General features: G+C 42.7%; 1 long non-coding RNA gene across 5 annotated transcripts; it reads right to left on the bottom strand.

The window, feature by feature from the left end:
* Positions 1-399: 399 nt before the first annotated feature.
* On the bottom strand, positions 400-7,950 carry LOC306986210. 5 transcript variants are annotated; one of them, XR_013794930.1, is made up of 4 exons: positions 7,817-7,950; positions 5,125-5,800; positions 4,030-4,426; positions 400-550 (listed from the first exon to the last, which is right to left on the bottom strand). It is a non-coding gene; the product is annotated as an uncharacterized lncRNA (long non-coding RNA). The 5 variants fall into 5 exon arrangements; XR_013794932.1 differs by lacking the exon at positions 400-550 and adding an exon at positions 2,184-3,863; XR_013794933.1 differs by lacking the exon at positions 400-550 and adding an exon at positions 2,184-3,853.
* Positions 7,951-18,258: the final 10,308 nt, after the last annotated feature.

The following is an 18,258-nucleotide window of genomic DNA, read 5'->3' as shown; positions in this document are numbered from 1 at the left end:
AATTGTGCTGAAACAGTACTCAGGCAGGTTGTGACTTTTTGTTCAGTGGCTGATTCAGTCCCAACAATGTGAAGAATGTATTCAATACAAAGAGTTTGAAAATTGTATATGTCTGAATGAGTGTTTATTTAACATAAGAAACTGCTGTGAACTGTAGATGCTGTAAACTCACAAGGATATGACAACCACATACATAATTTCCATATTAAATTGCTTTAATTGATTTCCTGCAACAAAACAACAACTTTTAACTTAAGGCACTTAACAGTTTTTCACATGTTCAAGATTACACTTTATAGACCATAAGCAGGTTTGACTGGCATGTAACACACACTCATGTACTAGGCAGAGAAGATTGTAGCCACAGTGGCCAACAGATAGAAGTCCCTTTTATGGATCAAGAAATTCAGTAAGGACTCTCCTGACCCTTTTCCCTTCTGCTGTGATGCAGTCGGCTCTTAAATAAGTCTGTGTGTCTGGCTGGTTGTCCTTGTCATGCTGAATTGTCTCATTGACTGTTCTCGTCCATCGTCTCCTTGTTGGCCTCACACTAGTTATGGAGCACAAAACAGGCATAGATGACAAAGGGAAGGTCGTTTAGATTAATGTCCATTGCCCTTCTGCTCGATTACTCGGTACTGCTCGATTTACGAAAAGCCTTCGACACAGTTGACCATAATATTCTGTTGCTAAAATTAAATGCTATGGGTTTTGACTCTAATTCATGTAAATGGATCAAATCCTATCTTACGAATAGGTGTCAAATGGTCGATTTAAATGGAGTGTGCTCAGATTCTTTGCCGATCTCTTGTGGAGTACCACAAGGTAGTGTTTTAGGGCCCTTACTTTTTTTAATTTATATAAATGATTTAAAGATGGCCTGTTCTAGCCACTTATCATTATATGCGGACGATGCCATAATAATAGTTACTGATGAAAATAAAGAAACAATAGAAAACAAGTTAAGAAGACATTGTAGAAGTGTCTAAGTGGTGTTTTCAAAATAAGCTATTTTTGCACTTAGGGAAAACTGAGGTTATTTTGTTCGGTTCTGCTGCAAAATTGAAGAAATGTCCCAATTCAGAAATAAGGGTGGGAGATGAGTATTTTACTTTTAAACAAGAAGTGAAATTTTTGGGATGTATTCTTGATAACAAAATAACTGGAGATAGTGTAACCGATGTTAGGGCAGAGGGTCAATAACCATACTCCGGAGAGGCAGACACCAGAGGACACCAAGAGGCGGACAACAAGAAGTGAATTTTAAAAGGTAAGTATTTTATTAATTTAAAATAATAAAAGCAGTGATGCGAATGTTCGTGGCTGGGACCCGGCGTGGGAAGAGGAACGGGGGGTGCAGGTAAGTGGTTCTTCAGGGGTTCCTCTTCTCACTGGTTCGTGGGTGAGACAGTGGCTTTCTTCGTCTCTTCGACCCGTCAGATGTGCTCGTGAGACAGGCAAATGACAGTGCTCAGACTCAGCACAGTGTTTAGACTCAGCTGGTGTGTGTGTTCGTAGAACAGTCGATGGGAGGACAGCAACTTCTCCTCTTCTCCGAAGGAACAGACAGTGACAGTGCTCAGGCTCGGCCTGTGTGTGTGTTCGTAGAACAGCCGATGGAAGGACAGCAGTTTCTCCTCTTCTCCGAGGGACAGACAGTGACAGTGCTCAGGCTCGGCCTGTGTGTGTTGTAGACCTTATGCTTCGGACTCCTGGGTCCGTATGAATTAGCTCAAATGATCTATAGGGAATTTTAATAACTAATCATGAATATGATTAATATTTTGCATATTACAGTTACATTAAATTATCGAAATTGAAAATGTATAGATTATATGAATATATGAATAATCGATCACAACGTCTTATAATTCCTCATTTATATATCAATAATCTTATTTAACTTCGATTATGAGATAACCTTTAAGGGAAATTCATGTAATGATTTAAGAGGTGTTTGTCCCGCAAAACCATCAAAGATCAATCCATCAATCTCTCAGTAAAGCTATCTCCTTATAAACTTCAAGAAACCTTAACTTCCGGCCGGGAACATTAATTTTCCGGTGTTTATAAAATTAACGCTACTTAATGTAGTAAATATTGAGCGCGGTAGCTCGGGTCGTGAACCTCATTGACTCGTATTTATTAACTTTCAACAGTCAGAAACAGTCATAATATATGGTTTTAATAAATGCAAAACTACAGAATATAGGCTATTACACAAGATACACGTTTTATATGTCTATGTACATTTACTTACAGTTAACAAACAAGACAAAACGGGTAACAGATGATGAGAGAGAAAGTGAGAGAGAGAGAGAGAGATTGCTCTGATTTAGGCTGGTGCTATTTAGAGCAATAACGCACACCTCGCACGCGCGGGGAGCGCTTTACAGAGGTTTTTTTGGTCGTGCGTTTGGGAGAGAGAATAAGAGAGAGCGAATGAGATAGAGGGCAGGGTCGCGCGCTCGATTTGAATGCGGAACAGAGAGAGAGAGAGAGAGGGAGTAAGAGAGATAGGGGCGCGCCGTGCACGCGCTGAGATTGTAGAGAGAGGGAGAAAGGGAAGAAAGAGAGAATGGTCATAGAATAACGAAATCACAGACCTTTGAGAGAGCCAACAATCGAAACAAACCTTAAAACATTAAACTCGTTGGAGTGAATAATACTTGCAAAGTTCGTTTGTGTGCACGAGCTGTGTCCAGCCTGCGCGTGTTCTCGGAGCAGAGTGCGCGCGCTCGTGTCTCCTCGGACAGGGCGCGAGTTTTGAAGAAGGCCTCTTGTGGAAGTGATATGTTACTGAAGGAATTCAGGCTTCGTTCGTTCGACTCGTAGGTGGAAACGAACGAAGGAGACTTTGAAAATGAAACAAAAGAAACTTTATAAAGAAAATAAAAAGAGACGGACTCCAGAGAGGAGTCGATCGCGGACTTTCACATGCTGACGACGGCAGGAAGAGCAGGGAACGAGAGAGAGGAAGAGCTTTGGCTCTCTTTTAAAGACTGTATGGGTCACGCCTTCGTTCGGCGTGATCAGCCAATAGCCTTCAGTGATCTGAGAGCGGGAGACTTTTCCTTTGTCCTGTCAAGACCCCAGTCTGTGTAGTTTATGACAGAGCTCCGGGACTAGTCATTTCTATGACTGGAAAGAATTCATATCGAAATAATCATACCATTACAGTCTATTATCGAGATTCAACTCCGTTAGATTTAGAGAATTACAGAGACATCAAACACTTCCGATTTAGATTATAGGGATACAGAGTTACATAAAATATACAGATTAGAAGCCTTTAGATTTTGATTAGTACACATTAAAACTTACATTAAATCCCAAAACCTGTCATTACATATAAATGGCAACACAGAATGCATTTGGTAATGTTTTAAATATGATTCGTTTGAAGAAAAGTCTCTTGTGTGTGTGTGTGTGTGTGCTCCTCTCTGGAGACGTTGGGTGTCATATTACGTGTGTGCGTAACTTGCTGTGAGGAATGTTGGAAAGAGACAGCCCTCTTGTCTGTTCAGACAACGAATGAAGTGTATTAGAGAATCACGATTCATTAATTTGAAAAGCAGCTGTCAATGTTGCTACAGTGTGTTCGTAGAACAGCCGATGGAAGGACAGCAGTTTCTCCTCTTCTCCGAGGGACAGACAGTGACAGCGCTCAGGCTCGGCTTGTGTGGCCGGATCGCGGTACTTTACCCGCCTGCGCTCTCGTTCCGGGTACAGCAGAACGGCGTCGTTGGAGAGTTCGTGAGACTGGGCTTTCGTTGACGCGAGCGATAGTGCTCGTGAATTGTGGTGCTCAGGGTGTATTGAGCTCCTCGCCACACCGTGCACAAAGGGAAACCTGGACACAGCTTTAGACAGATTAATTTGAAGGGATCTTCATATTCAGAAGTCAATTTTCATTCATCACAGTTTCAGAGGAAACACAGTCGTTTGATCTCACCACACTTGTGCATAAATCACTCTTATAAATCCTCACACGTGTGCATTTCACTCTTTCAGACACTGCAAACTCACTTCATCTCCACAGTGATTAATCGACCCGTTCCTCTTCTCGCTGTAGGGTGAATGACCCAAGGAATAGTGTTTTCAGAAGATTGACGTGAGCACATCAGCGATCCTCCCAGCTGTTCCAGTTACTACGTTTCGCTCTATCAACAGGATAACACACACTGCCCGCAACACAGGTTAGTCCCACACTGGTGATGGACAAGCTTTACATGTGTTTTCTCAAAGGGTAATCAAATGAAGGGTGCACTTAACTTTTCCTCGGTGTGTTATTCCAATCCTGCGATGGTTTCCTCTCTCACTTTGGCCAGTCACTTCTCCATTTTTTGCTGTATGATCTCCTCACTTACTTTGTGGTGCTGCTGTTCATGGTTGCTTCAGAAAACTCACTTAACTAGCATATAGGCTGCAAGGAAAAAATAAAAAGATTTAAAATTCTACACACAATCTACAGTAGTTTATTTAAAAATAGGCCAACATGTTGACTAAAGCCGTGATCTTAATTTGCCTGACTGAACTTGGGCGTTGGCAGTGGGAGTTCCCCTGCGTTACCTAGACAGCGAACATCCCATTAAGTGAGAAGTGATTAAGAAGGGACATTTTGGGTAAAAAAAAAAAAAAAAACTACTCTCCTAATTTCTACAGATTCTAGCATCTATGAATTGAAAGCGTTTTTACCCGTGGGCAGCATCGTTTCTAGAAGCAGTGATTCATTCTGCGCGTCCGAGGAGACTGTAGACGGCTGTTATTAGCGCGTGCAGCAGCGGGTGGCACACGTGAGTCATTACTGGCAACAGAACCATGAACTACTGAATCAAGCAGCGCTTAATATAGTGTTATTATGCCAAAATACTGATTTATTTAGTTTTAAATTAAATCATTGTAATCCTGAAAGTATTCCCCCTTTTTTCAAAATATAACTATAATCTGATTACTACGTTTTTTGACGTAACTGTAACGAATTATAGTTACTGGATTTTTGTATCCTGATTACGCAGTTACATGTATTCCCTGGTGACATGATATATGGTTACATCCCTAAATGTTACCATGTGATGCATGCATATAACATGTGATACACACCACACTTCATAATATCATTACCTCATTTGAGCCTTCCTCTGCTGCCACTGCCTGAATGCAGCTCTTTCCACAGCATGGAGTTTCCTTGAATTCTGCCTCCAATAACATGAACCTGTTTTGACAATACTGATTAAAGTCTGTAACATCACACTTGTAGAAAGGTAATGAGAAACCAAACCCATATTTACCAGTTGTGCCTTCTGACTCCAAGACCTCATTGCCGTGCACATCAGTAATAACATAAGCCTCACTGTTACCCATTGCCAGTTTAATTTTGTCCAGCATGCTGGGTACATTTGCTTCCCATTTCATTATTGTTGCACACTTAATATATAAATTGACAATGAATAAATTGACATGAGGAAGTGCATATATATCCAGATAAAATGAGAGGGAAAAATAAAAAGGAAATGAAAGGAAAGTAGAAAAAAAAAAAATAGCCTAAAGAAATATACCTTTGATATGATCTCAAAGTACTCGCTCTCGGTGGCGGGGTGAAGTTAAAAGCTTGTGGTGAACTGGACGGCGCTTGCATAAATGCAAAGCTGCGTTGAGGCGTTGCTAGAGCTGGCCTTTCACTCCCGTGGACCTCGTAATGCCCCCTGTCATCCAAGTCTACACTGCAGAAATCTCCATTGTCCAGTAGAAACACAGCTACGTTGGTCGAGTCAGTTAAATAAAGATTTGCCGTATCCACCTATAAAATGTAAACCAAACATGGTCAAATTAAGTAGGCCTCAACAAACGTCCCACGTGGCGAGGCGCATTTATTGTTAATAGCATATCATTAACAACCAATTAAACTAATTGGTTTATTAGACACACCTGGAAAATCCTAGCGATTTTATCTGCCCGCATGTCCTCCAGTTTCAAAGACACTCTTTTATTACCTTTAAACAAAAGATAATTCATCTTTGCTAGTAAGTAAGTAACCTTCTTTGGGAGATCCAATCTGGCAATGAATTGGCGATGGGCGATGGCACTTCTTCAAATGGAAGAGAGGGGCGGATGGATCTGTATGGACCTGAGGCTGCGTTTAGACTTGGCATTAACATGCGACCTGTATCTGGATGTTGTCCACATACACATTGAAAAGATGAGTGTAAACGCGCTAATCATCGGAATGTTATCCGATCAGCGTGTCCAGTTTCGGAGGTAGTCGAGGACGCATTGTGATCGGATCTCAGTGTAATGTACACGCAATCCAGCCATCGTGTCTGCATTCACAGGTGGACGTCATATAAATCCCCCAGTCTCCCCACGTGCTGTCAGAAAATAATGGCCAGACGCAGTTGAGACAATAAATAAAATTTATTTGAACCTTACAATAAACGTCAATATTTAAAACAGTTTATTTAGACTTCCATGATACTGTGTGTGTCATTTTACATTTTAATTGTGCAACATTATCTGAAGAGGCGATCGCCTGTACAATCACAGCTGTGATCATGAGATCTTAATGAAGAGTGTGCGCTGCTTTGCCAGAGGAATAATTAGGGCTGGGTATTGTTAGGAATCTCACAATTCGATTCGATTTCGATTCTTGAGGCTTCGATTCGATTCGATTTCGATTCGATTCGATATTGATTTATTAGCTTCGATATCGATTCAATAATAAGTAAATACACAAGTAATTAAGTACCTGAATATATTTTTAAATAATGTGTGCAGTATTACCAATGTTTAAGAACAAATTGACCCCAGCATGTTTCCTGTCATGGTTTATTTAGAAGAACAAACTGTACAATATTGTACATGTGTTGAAGTTGAATACAAAACACAACTGTAACAAACAGGTGCTTTATTAACACTTTTAAAGTGCATGTAACTGTAAGTAGCAGAAAGTATATTTCTTTCTTCCTATACATTCAAGTTATAAAAGAAATGTAAACAGAAGCACAATACAAACATAAAAAATTGTCCAGAGCAAAAATTTAAATGTATAAAAAAAAAAATCTATATATTAATTTAAACCGTATCTGAAGACAAACATTAACCTAATGTTACAGAGCCATAGGAAAGCATGGAGCTCTCAATGTCAGCATCAGCAGCCCTATTATTTTACTGTATTTACACAATTATTTTGAGGTAAACCAAAAGCTTAACAAAATCTGAGAAATAACCAATACTGGCCCACGTCTGCTAAATAGTCTTTAAAAACTACATACAAAAACACTAGTCTAGCTACAGGAGGAAAAACATTAAGGCGGGCGTAACTGTTACACGGTGCGATTTTTGCGTCATGTTATTTTTGTAACTTAGCTCTGAACAATCTGATTATCCCGGGAGACATCCCACAAGATTTGTGTCAACACAGAAAACATTTAATCACTGGATAGTTTTTTTCGTTTATTTAAAGTGTGGTTTATGTCAGCTGAATGTGCGGAACGCTTTTCATAGAAGAAGGTGTTTTAGCACAATTCACACCGAGCGGTAATTCAGGGAAAAAAAATATCCGAATGCTCCACAAGAAACTATGGTCTTCCGACCTTTTACCATCGTGTCGATTTATTTTGATTAATATGTGCCAGGGAGAGAGAGCAAGACAGCGCTTAGGAGACGGTAAAGCCTTTAAACTTTCGCCTGGCTCCACTGAGAGGGAGCGCGCGCGCGCGCGACCGGGGCTCTCTCTCTCTCTCTGCTCGTTCTTCAGTTAAACATGCGCCCTGTGACTGTCACACGCGCAGCAGTTCGTCTACATTCGGCTACTCACCGATCAGATAAGACTATGGCGGATGGTGCAGGCTTGAACGGAGTGCAGCTGCTATTCGCCATGTTGCTGTTTTGGTAAAGCGCGTCTTGTACTACACGCTGAACGCTCTCACTAGAGTGTTGCCCACAGCGCCGCCGGTGGACTGAATCGATTCATAGGATTTGATGAATCGATATTGAATTAAGAAACAAATAATTGCAATGCATTGATGAATCGATATTTTTACCCAGCCCTAGGAATAATAGGAATAAACTTTTTATTGTTTTATGTTTTAAATGTTGAATGTTTTTATTGTTTCAGCATGTTTATTAATCTCCCATTTCTGTTAATATAGTCATTGCATGCTATAAGCTTAAACCCCGATGATCGATGATGTGACTTAACCATGGTTATTTTTGTGATCAACTCTGGAAATATTCCTTCATTTAAAAAACGTAATTTGATTTAAGACTGGAGATTGCACAGGAAAGTAAAGTGAGTGAGTGAAAGCAATTGGGACATTGCTTAATTTTTATAATCTTTACTCTTATTGGTGTCGTGCTACAGACCTAATTTAAATATTATGCAAAAACAGAAATCCGATCGGTTATCCAGATACAGAGGCTACATATATGAACAAATGTAAACGCACGGTGTCCTGATTGGCTAATGATCCGATCTGCTTGATCGGATCATGGTGATCGAATGTTAATGCCAAGTGTAAACGCAGCCATACATAGATACTTCCGATAATGACAAGTGCCGACAAAAGACCTAACGTGAAGTACGTTTTTAAATTAATAGGCTATTTATTTTGTGTATAAGCACTTTCAAGTTCGAATATAGTCTAAACCATAAAAATAAAAAATAAAAAAAGAACTCTTAATTTTTTTTAATGGTTTATAGCCTATTATCCGAACCCAGGCAGAAATCAGCTAAAGTAATCAGCTATAGTTCCAGAAATCGAATAATACAGTAAAATTATTGATAGGGGACATTGAAGACACTGCCACTGCTTTTTGAATAGCTTATAAGTTGCATTGAAGCAATATAAAGTGCTATGTTAACTTCACATTCGCAGAGTTTCCCCTAGAATATAAATAGAACGTCTCGGTTACGGATGTAACCCTCGTTCCCTGAGTAGGGAACGGAGACGTTACGTCGAATGACGACGAATGGGGTTCGCTTAGAAGCCTATCCTCTTCGAACAGTAATAAAACGAGCCAATGGCAAGAAAATGCCATGGGTCTGCTGAATTTGCATAGCGTAACTCCGCCCCACAGTGTGGGTATATAAGGAAGTGAGCCGGCAACATGCAGATATGTTTCTTCGCTGAAGGAGCCAAGCTGAACTCAGGCTGTTCCAGCGGTACAGCGGAAGTGGCAGGAAGACGTAACGTCTCCGTTCCCTACTCAGGGAACGAGGGTTACATCCGTAACCGAGACGTTCCCTTTCGTTGTCACTTCGAGTTACGTCGAATGACGACGAATGGGGTTCCCAGTCCAATCACGCCACCTCGGCTGTCTTCCAGTGCCCTGCGTAAGTCTGAGCTCCCTGTCGTGAGACTAGCACGGACGAAGGACTCCTACTTAACACAGGAATACCAAGGTACACTGGGAAGCATATCACAGTGGAAATATGCAATCAGTGCCCGCCCGAAGGGGGGGGACTTAAAAAAACACATATGATCCGGAAGGGGGTGCATACGGAGAACACTGGGGTGTCCAGCCCGTAGGGTGGAGTATTTCAACCCCAGGGGTGGCAGACTGGCTTGCCAAGGGAAAGACACATGCTCGAAGGAGGCTTACAGTGGAAATACACACGTGGGGGTCGCCCAGAGGGGGAACCATGCACATGGTGGCACCTAGCCAACGCGAAGCTGCCGGAGGCATAACTCTGGCGTTGACGTCAACAGCGCTGGAGGAACTCAGGGCTTATCAGGCTCACCTGACGAAATATCGCACGTATCCAGTCCGCGAAGTGGAATGGCGAGCAAGCGAAGACACCTGAGCGGGTCCTAGCACCGGCTGGTTGAAGCGAGTACTCGGGAGGACACTGGCTCCACTCGGAGATTGTAGAATCTGGCGAATGTGTTGGGTGTCGCCCAGCCTGCAGCTCTGCAGATGTCTGTTAGCGAGGCGCCATGCGCTAGAGCCCAAGAGGAGGCCATACTCCGGGTGGAGTGGGCCGTCACACCAAGGGGGCACGGTCGACCTTGCTGCTAGTAAGCCACAGCAATGGCGTCCACTATCCAGTGAGACAACCTTTGCTTGGAGAGAGCCTTTCCCTTCAGCTTCCCACCATAACAGACAAAGAGCTGGTCTGAGGTCCTGAAACATTGCGTTCAGTCTATGTAAGCTGTAACAACCCCTTTTCTTTTCAGGTGTTACACTGAGGAGGTTCAACAGAAATTCGACTAGTACTGAAAAATAAAACCACTTCACTCAACAAATATTCCTTTTTCTTTTTCTTTTATTCCATAATTGAATACTAGATAATTCATCCAACCATAAACAAATAAAATGAAACAAACAGTATCTTTGAGTTGCTGTGCCAAAATAATAAATGAAACTTAACGTCAATGACCAGTCTTTAGATGAGCAGAGATGATGATGAGATGAGTTGTGTTTAAATCCACAAGGTTATTTGAGAACGACGCAATGATATACTCCAATAATCCAAAATGAAAGTGAGGTGAAGTTAGCCAATGGCTACAATATGGTATCCTCCAGATCCCTAACTCTCTTTTCCCAGAGATGTATTGCGGATCCTCCAAACATAGTGCAATAGATCACCACAAGAGTTGTGTTGGTCCAACAATGATAATAACCGGTAATGAAAAAGTCCTTTCTACCAAAAAACAAAATATAACATCAGACATTATTCATATCAAAACAATATACAGTTTAAACAATACTCACATCTGAGCATAAACTCTATGAGTTCTCAGCAATGGACTTCCAACAGCTAGCAGGTAGCATCAAAGTCAACCATGAGGTTTCCTTCTACCAAACTGAACTGACTTGTTCATGGGTTTTCCAGGTTTATATCTGGTAGCCCTTTTTCACTAGTGCCCTCTAGCGGCTTGTAGTTGTATTACGTTAAACCCAGCTACTCATTTTTATTCAACAGCCAGAGGAAAACAATAAAAAACACAGGTAACGTTTTATACTGTTACATACCCCTCCCCGTGATCTTAAATTTTCCCATGGAAAATTTTTAAATTCTGGGTATGGTAAGTATCTATCTGAGTCGGATCAGACAGCATAGCCACCTTGTAATTAACAGGTCCTAGCTTTTTTTCCACTCTTGCTGGGCCCTTCCATTTAGGAGAAATTTTTGCCATGAAGGCATCATCTGCTCGAGAGAGGGGATGAGTTTTTACCCATACTAAATCTCCCTCATCGAAATTCTGAGTCCTTCTTCTTAAGTCATAATACTTTTTCTGTCTATCTTGAGTCTTCTCAACATTCTCCCTTACGGACTCATACAAACTTTTTTGCCGTTCAAGAGTACTGTACGACAGTTGATCAGGGTCTGGAGGAATCTGTAAAGCTCTCTGCAGAGGACCTTTCAGCTGTCTGCCTAAAGCTATCTCTGCAGGAGAATAATCTGTGCTTTCGTGCCATGCAGTATTTAGAGCAAATCTGAACTCATAAATCCAATGATCCCAGGTACGGTGGTTTTGCTCAACATATGTGGCAATCATCGTTTTTAGGTTCCGGTTGACTCTTTCTGTGAGGTTGGACTGAGGATGGTATGCTGTTGTGAGTTTTTGGGTTACATGCCATTGCTTACATACTTGGTCAAGAATGTTGGAGGTGAATTGCGTTCCTCTGTCAGACACGATAAAAGCTGGTGTTCCCCATCTTGTGAAGATTTCCTCTCTTAAGATTCGCACAATGGTAGCTGACTTGGCAGCCCTCATGGGAAATACTTCTACCCATTTTGAGAAGTAGTCCACTATAACAAGCAGATATTCATTCTGTCGGGTGCTTCGGGGAAATGGTCCCATGATGTCCATTCCCAGCATATAACCGGGTTCGACTAGAGGTACACTTTGAAGGCTCCCAGCTGGTTTTAAGTTAGTCGGCTTGTGTTGCTGACATTTCTGACAATTCCTACAGTGTTGCCATACATCTGTGCGAATTGAGGGCCAATAGGCGAACTCTAAAAGTCTCATCAGTGTCTTAAATTTGCCCAAGTGTCCACTCAGAGGATTGTCATGTGCATAAGTTAAAATTGCTTCCTTCAACTTTCCAGGAATGACAACTTGGAATCTCTGGCCTTCTTTGGAGTCTGGTACACTCCTAAATAAAACTGCGTTCTTGAAAACATAGTGAGTTCTCTTCAAGTCAGTGGACTTCTGGTTCTCTGCTTTAACCATCCATTCTTGGCACTCTGGGTCTAGTTTCTGTTCTGCTGCAATTTGTGACAAATCCACTGGAAGATCACACGTGACAGGATTAACACTGCCCTTAGCTGGTGTATGTAACACCACCGCTGGTTCCTCAACTGCAAACCTTCTAGACAATACGTCAGGTACTACATTACATTGTCCTCTTCTGTACCGTACAGCAAAATGATACCCCTGCAGCCTTATAGTCCATCTTTCCAGTCTAGATGTTGGTTTTGGATGTTGGAATAGCCATACTAGGGAAGCATGATCTGTGATCACTTCGAACGCTCTGCCCTCTAGGTAATGGTGCCACTTCTCTACAGCCCATACCACTGCAAGACACTCTTTTTCTGACGTTGAATAAGATTTCTCAGCACCTCTGAGCAATCGTGACGCGTAGGCAATTACTTTCTCCTGGCCATCCACCTCTTGTGTTAACACAGCTCCTAGCCCCACATCGCTTGCATCAGTCTGTACTTTAAAAGAAGATTCAAAGTTAGGTGTGTTTAAAACAGGTGACTTGGCAAGTTCATCTTTCATCAGCTCAAATGAACGTTGGCACTCTTCCGTCCACTTCCACTTTGTATTTTTTTTCTTCAGTGCGTGTAATGGTGCTGTTTTACTAGAAAAATCAGGGATAAAACGATGGTACCAAGCTGCTAGACCCAGAAATCGCTGCATCTCCTTTAAGTTCTTAGGAGTAGGAAATGTCTTGATCGCATCCACTTTGTCTGCATTCATCTTAACTCCGTCTGCAGTGATAGTGTGTCCAAGGTAGTCCAGTGAAGGACAGATGAACTTACATTTTGTGAGATTAAGCGTGAGACCTGCGTTGTGTAAACTCTGGATCACTTGCTTGAGATGGTTCATGTGAGACTGGATGTCTGGGGAGTATATAATGATGTCATCAATATAGACCATGCAACATTTGTTCTTATGCTCCCTTAAGACCTGTTCCATAAGCCGTTGGAATGACGCTGCGGCATTTTTAAGACCAAAAGGAAGACATAGAAATTCATATAGACCTGAAGCTGTGACGAAAGCAGTCTTTTGTACACTTGCAGGATCCATTTCGACTTGCCAGTAACCACTCTTCAAATCCAAAGTGGTAAACACTTTGGCTCCTTGGAGAGAATCCAGAATGTCAGTGATTTGAGGCATCGGGTAGGCGTCAAGGTGTGTTTTTGAATTCAGACCTCGGTAATCAATGCATAACCTAGATCCCTTATCTTTTTTGTCTACGACGACCACCGGTGAGGCCCATGGAGACGTAGAAGGTTTGATGATTTTTAATTGAAGTAACTCCTTAATTTGCTCTTCAATAAAATCATTTTTGACTTTTGAAACTCTGTACGGTCTCTTTCTTATAGGAAGTTCGTCAATAGTTTTAATCTCATGCTTGATCAGGCTTGTACGTCCAAGATTTGTGGTACATACTGAAGGCCATTCCAACAGGAGAGCTTTCAATTGACTCTTTACCTTGGCTGCAGCATGAGAGTTTTCGACGACTTGGTCGATTAGCTTTGACTTCTCATCACACATCAACTCAACTTCACCTTGGGCAGCATAAAATCGTACAGGGGGGTGCTTGTGCGTTTTATTAAAACTCATGGGATGACTAGAGTTAGTATCAGGCAGAGATATACGTGAAGCATTAAAATCAATGGTGACCTTGGCTTCTTTAAGGAAATTCAAACCTAAGATGATAGGTACTGCCAAATCCTCATCATTCATCACATAGAATGCGACCTCATGTTTTGATCCGTACATCTCACATTCCCAGAGTATTTTACCTTGAGCTTTTTGACTCTGGCCATTAGCAAGCATGAATGTCTGATCACTTCTGGTCAAAAGCTCATCCTTTCTCTTTAGTCTCTGCCATACTTTCTGCTGCATCAAAGAAAAAGTACTTCCCGTATCAATGACAGCATTGAAGAACGAGTGATTTAAAACCAAGGGTGCCTGCAATACATTATTCCACTGAGAGCCAGCGGCAGGATCAATCAGCATCAGGCGATTAGACTGACTTTTCTCACCAGCAGAACTCTTCTTCTGATCCTCACCTTTCTCTTGACTCCACCTTCTCTTATTCTCAGTCCAGTCTCTCTCTATTTGGGTACCGAGACGAACCAGCTCATCAATAGTTTTCACCGTTCCCCTCAACAATGATGCCAACCGCGGATTGCAGTTTCTTAATGTTGCCTGCACCAATTCGGCTTCAGGCCACAGAGGGTTAATTTTTAGTGCCATCGCTCTATAGTTGAAAGCAAAGTCTCTCACCGATTCATTGACCCTCTGTCGGTAATTTGCCAATTTCTGTGCAGCAACTTCCTTGTGGTCTTCATTCAAAAATGAAAAAAGGAACTTCTCTTTGAATGAGTCCCAATCTCTAATATGCTGTTTCTCTGCTCTCCACCAGCTCTTAGCGGTTCCCTTAAGACTCACAGATAATGCTGCCAACACCTCTTCGTGGGACATGGGTCTCAATTCATTATACTCTTCAAAGCGATCTGTAAATTCAATGGGGTCTTCTGAAATCAAATTACTAAAGGTAGGTAAATCCATTTTAACCGAAGGCGCATGAGATGCTGAAGAATGATGTGTCACTTGCCTCTTCGTATCTTGTGGTATTGAGGTAATTTTAGAGGGTGCGTGAGATTTTCTGCTAGATGCATGTGTGCTGAAATGAACAGGAGTTGACATGACCGGTTGGATATGCTTGAACTGCTGCTCCAGCTGTTTATCACGTCGTTTCAAACAATCCACCATGCCCTTTGCTAGATCATCAATTTTAGCATAGCATTGTTGGTGAACTCGTTCTATCTCTCTTTTAAGACGATAATCAATTCTGTCCTCATATGCTCTCAGTTTCGTACTCAATGTCTCTGAAGTAACGAAGTCACTGACTCGGTGTTCCAAATCCACAAGGTGCTCTTCAATACTACTCATTCGTTGCACATTTTCCTCACTTCCGAATTGTAACTCATCTTCTTGAAAATCTTGAGGCAGAGGAGGTAAGGGTAAGCCGTCAGTTTTGTCATCTTGTTCACCTCTATAGTCTGGTGGCTCTACTCTCCCTTCCTTTTCTTCCTCTGAATCTAAGTACAATTCGCTAAAAGTATCTATCAAAGTTGCCACCGGATCCCTACGATGAATGAAAGCTTCATCAGAATAATCAGAGATAAGCTCTCTCTCTTCCATAGCAGATGATTGTTAGGAATGTTTGCCTGTGAAGGGTTTTCAGTACTGTCAAAATTTATTTTTAAACACAAGGAATCCCACAAAAAACTCAAGCGGGTCCCTGTTCGGGCGCCATTCTGTAACAACCCCTTTTCTTTTCAGGTGTTACACTGAGGAGGTTCAACAGAAATTCGACTAGTACTGAAAAATAAAACCACTTCACTCAACAAATATTCCTTTTTCTTTTTCTTTTATTCCATAATTGAATACTAGATAATTCATCCAACCATAAACAAATAAAATGAAACAAACAGTATCTTTGAGTTGCTGTGCCAAAATAATAAATGAAACTTAACGTCAATGACCAGTCTTTAGATGAGCAGAGATGATGATGAGATGAGTTGTGTTTAAATCCACAAGGTTATTTGAGAACGACGCAATGATATACTCCAATAATCCAAAATGAAAGTGAGGTGAAGTTAGCCAATGGCTACAATATGGTATCCTCCAGATCCCTAACTCTCTTTTCCCAGAGATGTATTGCGGATCCTCCAAACATAGTGCAATAGATCACCACAAGAGTTGTGTTGGTCCAACAATGATAATAACCGGTAATGAAAAAGTCCTTTCTACCAAAAAACAAAATATAACATCAGACATTATTCATATCAAAACAATATACAGTTTAAACAATACTCACATCTGAGCATAAACTCTATGAGTTCTCAGCAATGGACTTCCAACAGCTAGCAGGTAGCATCAAAGTCAACCATGAGGTTTCCTTCTACCAAACTGAACTGACTTGTTCATGGGTTTTCCAGGTTTATATCTGGTAGCCCTTTTTCACTAGTGCCCTCTAGCGGCTTGTAGTTGTATTACGTTAAACCCAGCTACTCATTTTTATTCAACAGCCAGAGGAAAACAATAAAAAACACAGGTAACGTTTTATACTGTTACAAAGCACGGAGGGCGCGTACTGGACAGAGCAATGCCAAGGCTGGGTCTGCCTCCTCCAGGGGCAGCGCTTGCAGGTTCACCACCTGGTCCCGGAAGGGAGTGGTGGGAACCTTGGGCACATATCCAGGCCGGGGTCTCAGGATCACGTGAGAAAAGGCCGGCCCGAATTCCAGGCACGCTTCGTCTACAGAAAATGCGTGCAGGTCCCCTACCCTCTTGATGGAGGCCAAAGCAACCAGGAGCGCTGTCTTAATTGACAGGAACTTAAGCTCCACTGATTGCAGAGGCTCAAAGGGAGCACTCTGCAGGGCAGTTAGTACCACTGAGAGGTCCCAAGAGGGAACGAGAGGAGGGCGAGGAGGCTGTAGTCTGTAGACGAGCAGTGTTCGTGGTGCTTGGCTCAGTCAGATGGCAGTCAGACAGGGTGTTGGTTTCAGTTCTTATGCTGAGACATAAGATGTCTGGTTCGTCCTTGTCTCTCTTGCGATGTTTCTTGTGAAGAAACTCTTTCAGCATCCTCACAATCTCTGCTGTCTCCGACGTGGCTGCACTGTGTTTTTCTGGTGTGCGATGAGGCTTGGGCTTACCAGTAGCATGTCGAGAGGGGTTCCAGGGCCGGCTTTCTGGGCTTGCAGTTCTGGACGGCGGGTGATGCTGGTCCCAGAACCTCTTAGAGCGCTCGCTCCGATGCTTTGGATGAGCACCGTCACGGTTGTGCTGCCCTCTGCTGGCTTGGAACGGTCTTGACTCTCTGTGGTAAAGTCTGTGACTGTGGTGCTGTTGGGCGCCCTCTAGAGTCAGCTCTGAACAGCGCTCAGGGACAGAGTAGGTTGTGGGGTCTTTTACAGTCTTTTTGGAAATAGTCTCTTGCTTGGTGTAAGCTTTGTGGACCAAGTCACGTAGCTGTTGGGTGGACATGCTACGTGGACAGGCCAGAACGCCTAAGTGATGACTCACTGTGGGATGCAGATTTCGGAGGAACAGCGTCCTGAAGTTGACATCTTCTTCCATACCGGGCTCGTTTCGTGCTCCGAAGTAGGCGTGTCGGAGTCGGCCGTAGTAGGTCTGTGGGTGTTCAGGTCGGGCCTGTTTGATGTCCATGGCGGTGAAGACCCCTTGTTCTGAGTGTGGATCAGAGAATTCACGGATCAAAGCTTGTCGCAGCTACTGGTAGTCCCTTTTGACAGTCTCTGGTTGACGGTCTAGGAAGCTGCGCACGTCACGGCTAGAAGTAATTCTGAGCAGGTAAAACTTGTCCCAAGCTGTCACGTTGGCGACAGTTTGCAGGTGAAAGTCAATGTCTTGAAGGTAAGCATGTACATCATGGCCTCCTGCAAGGTTTGGAGTGAACGTGGGGATGTTTCTGGCCAACTTGTCAAAGTTTGTGGGGGAAGAGCTGTTGCTGGGGGCCCAATCCGTCTGGAGGGGATTCTGACCCATTTCAGCTCCGCCCCCTTCAGCTTTGGGAGCCGTGCCGCGTTTAGCGGTAAGTGTTCTCTGTGAGGGCTCCCCCCTTTCTGCTGACAGGGGTTTTTGTTGGCTGGCTGGTGTGTACCGGCTGGTCAGGGGAAACTTTGTGGTGTTTGTTTCCCCTACCCGGTCACTGTTAAGTCTGTAAGAATGTCTCAGTTCTCTGCGAACAATGTCAAGTTCATCTTGGAGATCGTGTCTCTGCAGAGTAAGCTCATGGATTTCAGCTCTGGCCACCTGTAAGTGTTTTTCACAGGCTGTGGCTTTAGCGTTTTTGTCTTTTAGTTCAGTCTTTGCTCTCTCGAGGAGAGCGTCACTTTGTTGGAGTCTTTCGTCGAGTTCTTTACGGGTTTCTTTCTCCGACTGTTCTCTTTGGTCTGTGTCGAGGCGAAGATCTTGCAGGGCCTTTCGAAGTTTTTCTACTTCTTTCTGTAGCTCTGGATCTGTGGCGTCCTCT

The sequence above is a fragment of the Phoxinus phoxinus genome, assembly GCF_949152265.1.
Source record: "Phoxinus phoxinus genome assembly, chromosome: 18".
Lineage (NCBI taxonomy): Eukaryota > Metazoa > Chordata > Actinopteri > Cypriniformes > Leuciscidae > Phoxinus > Phoxinus phoxinus.
The sequence above is the reverse complement of the archived record's forward strand: the minus strand, read 5'-3'. Positions and strand labels throughout refer to the sequence as shown.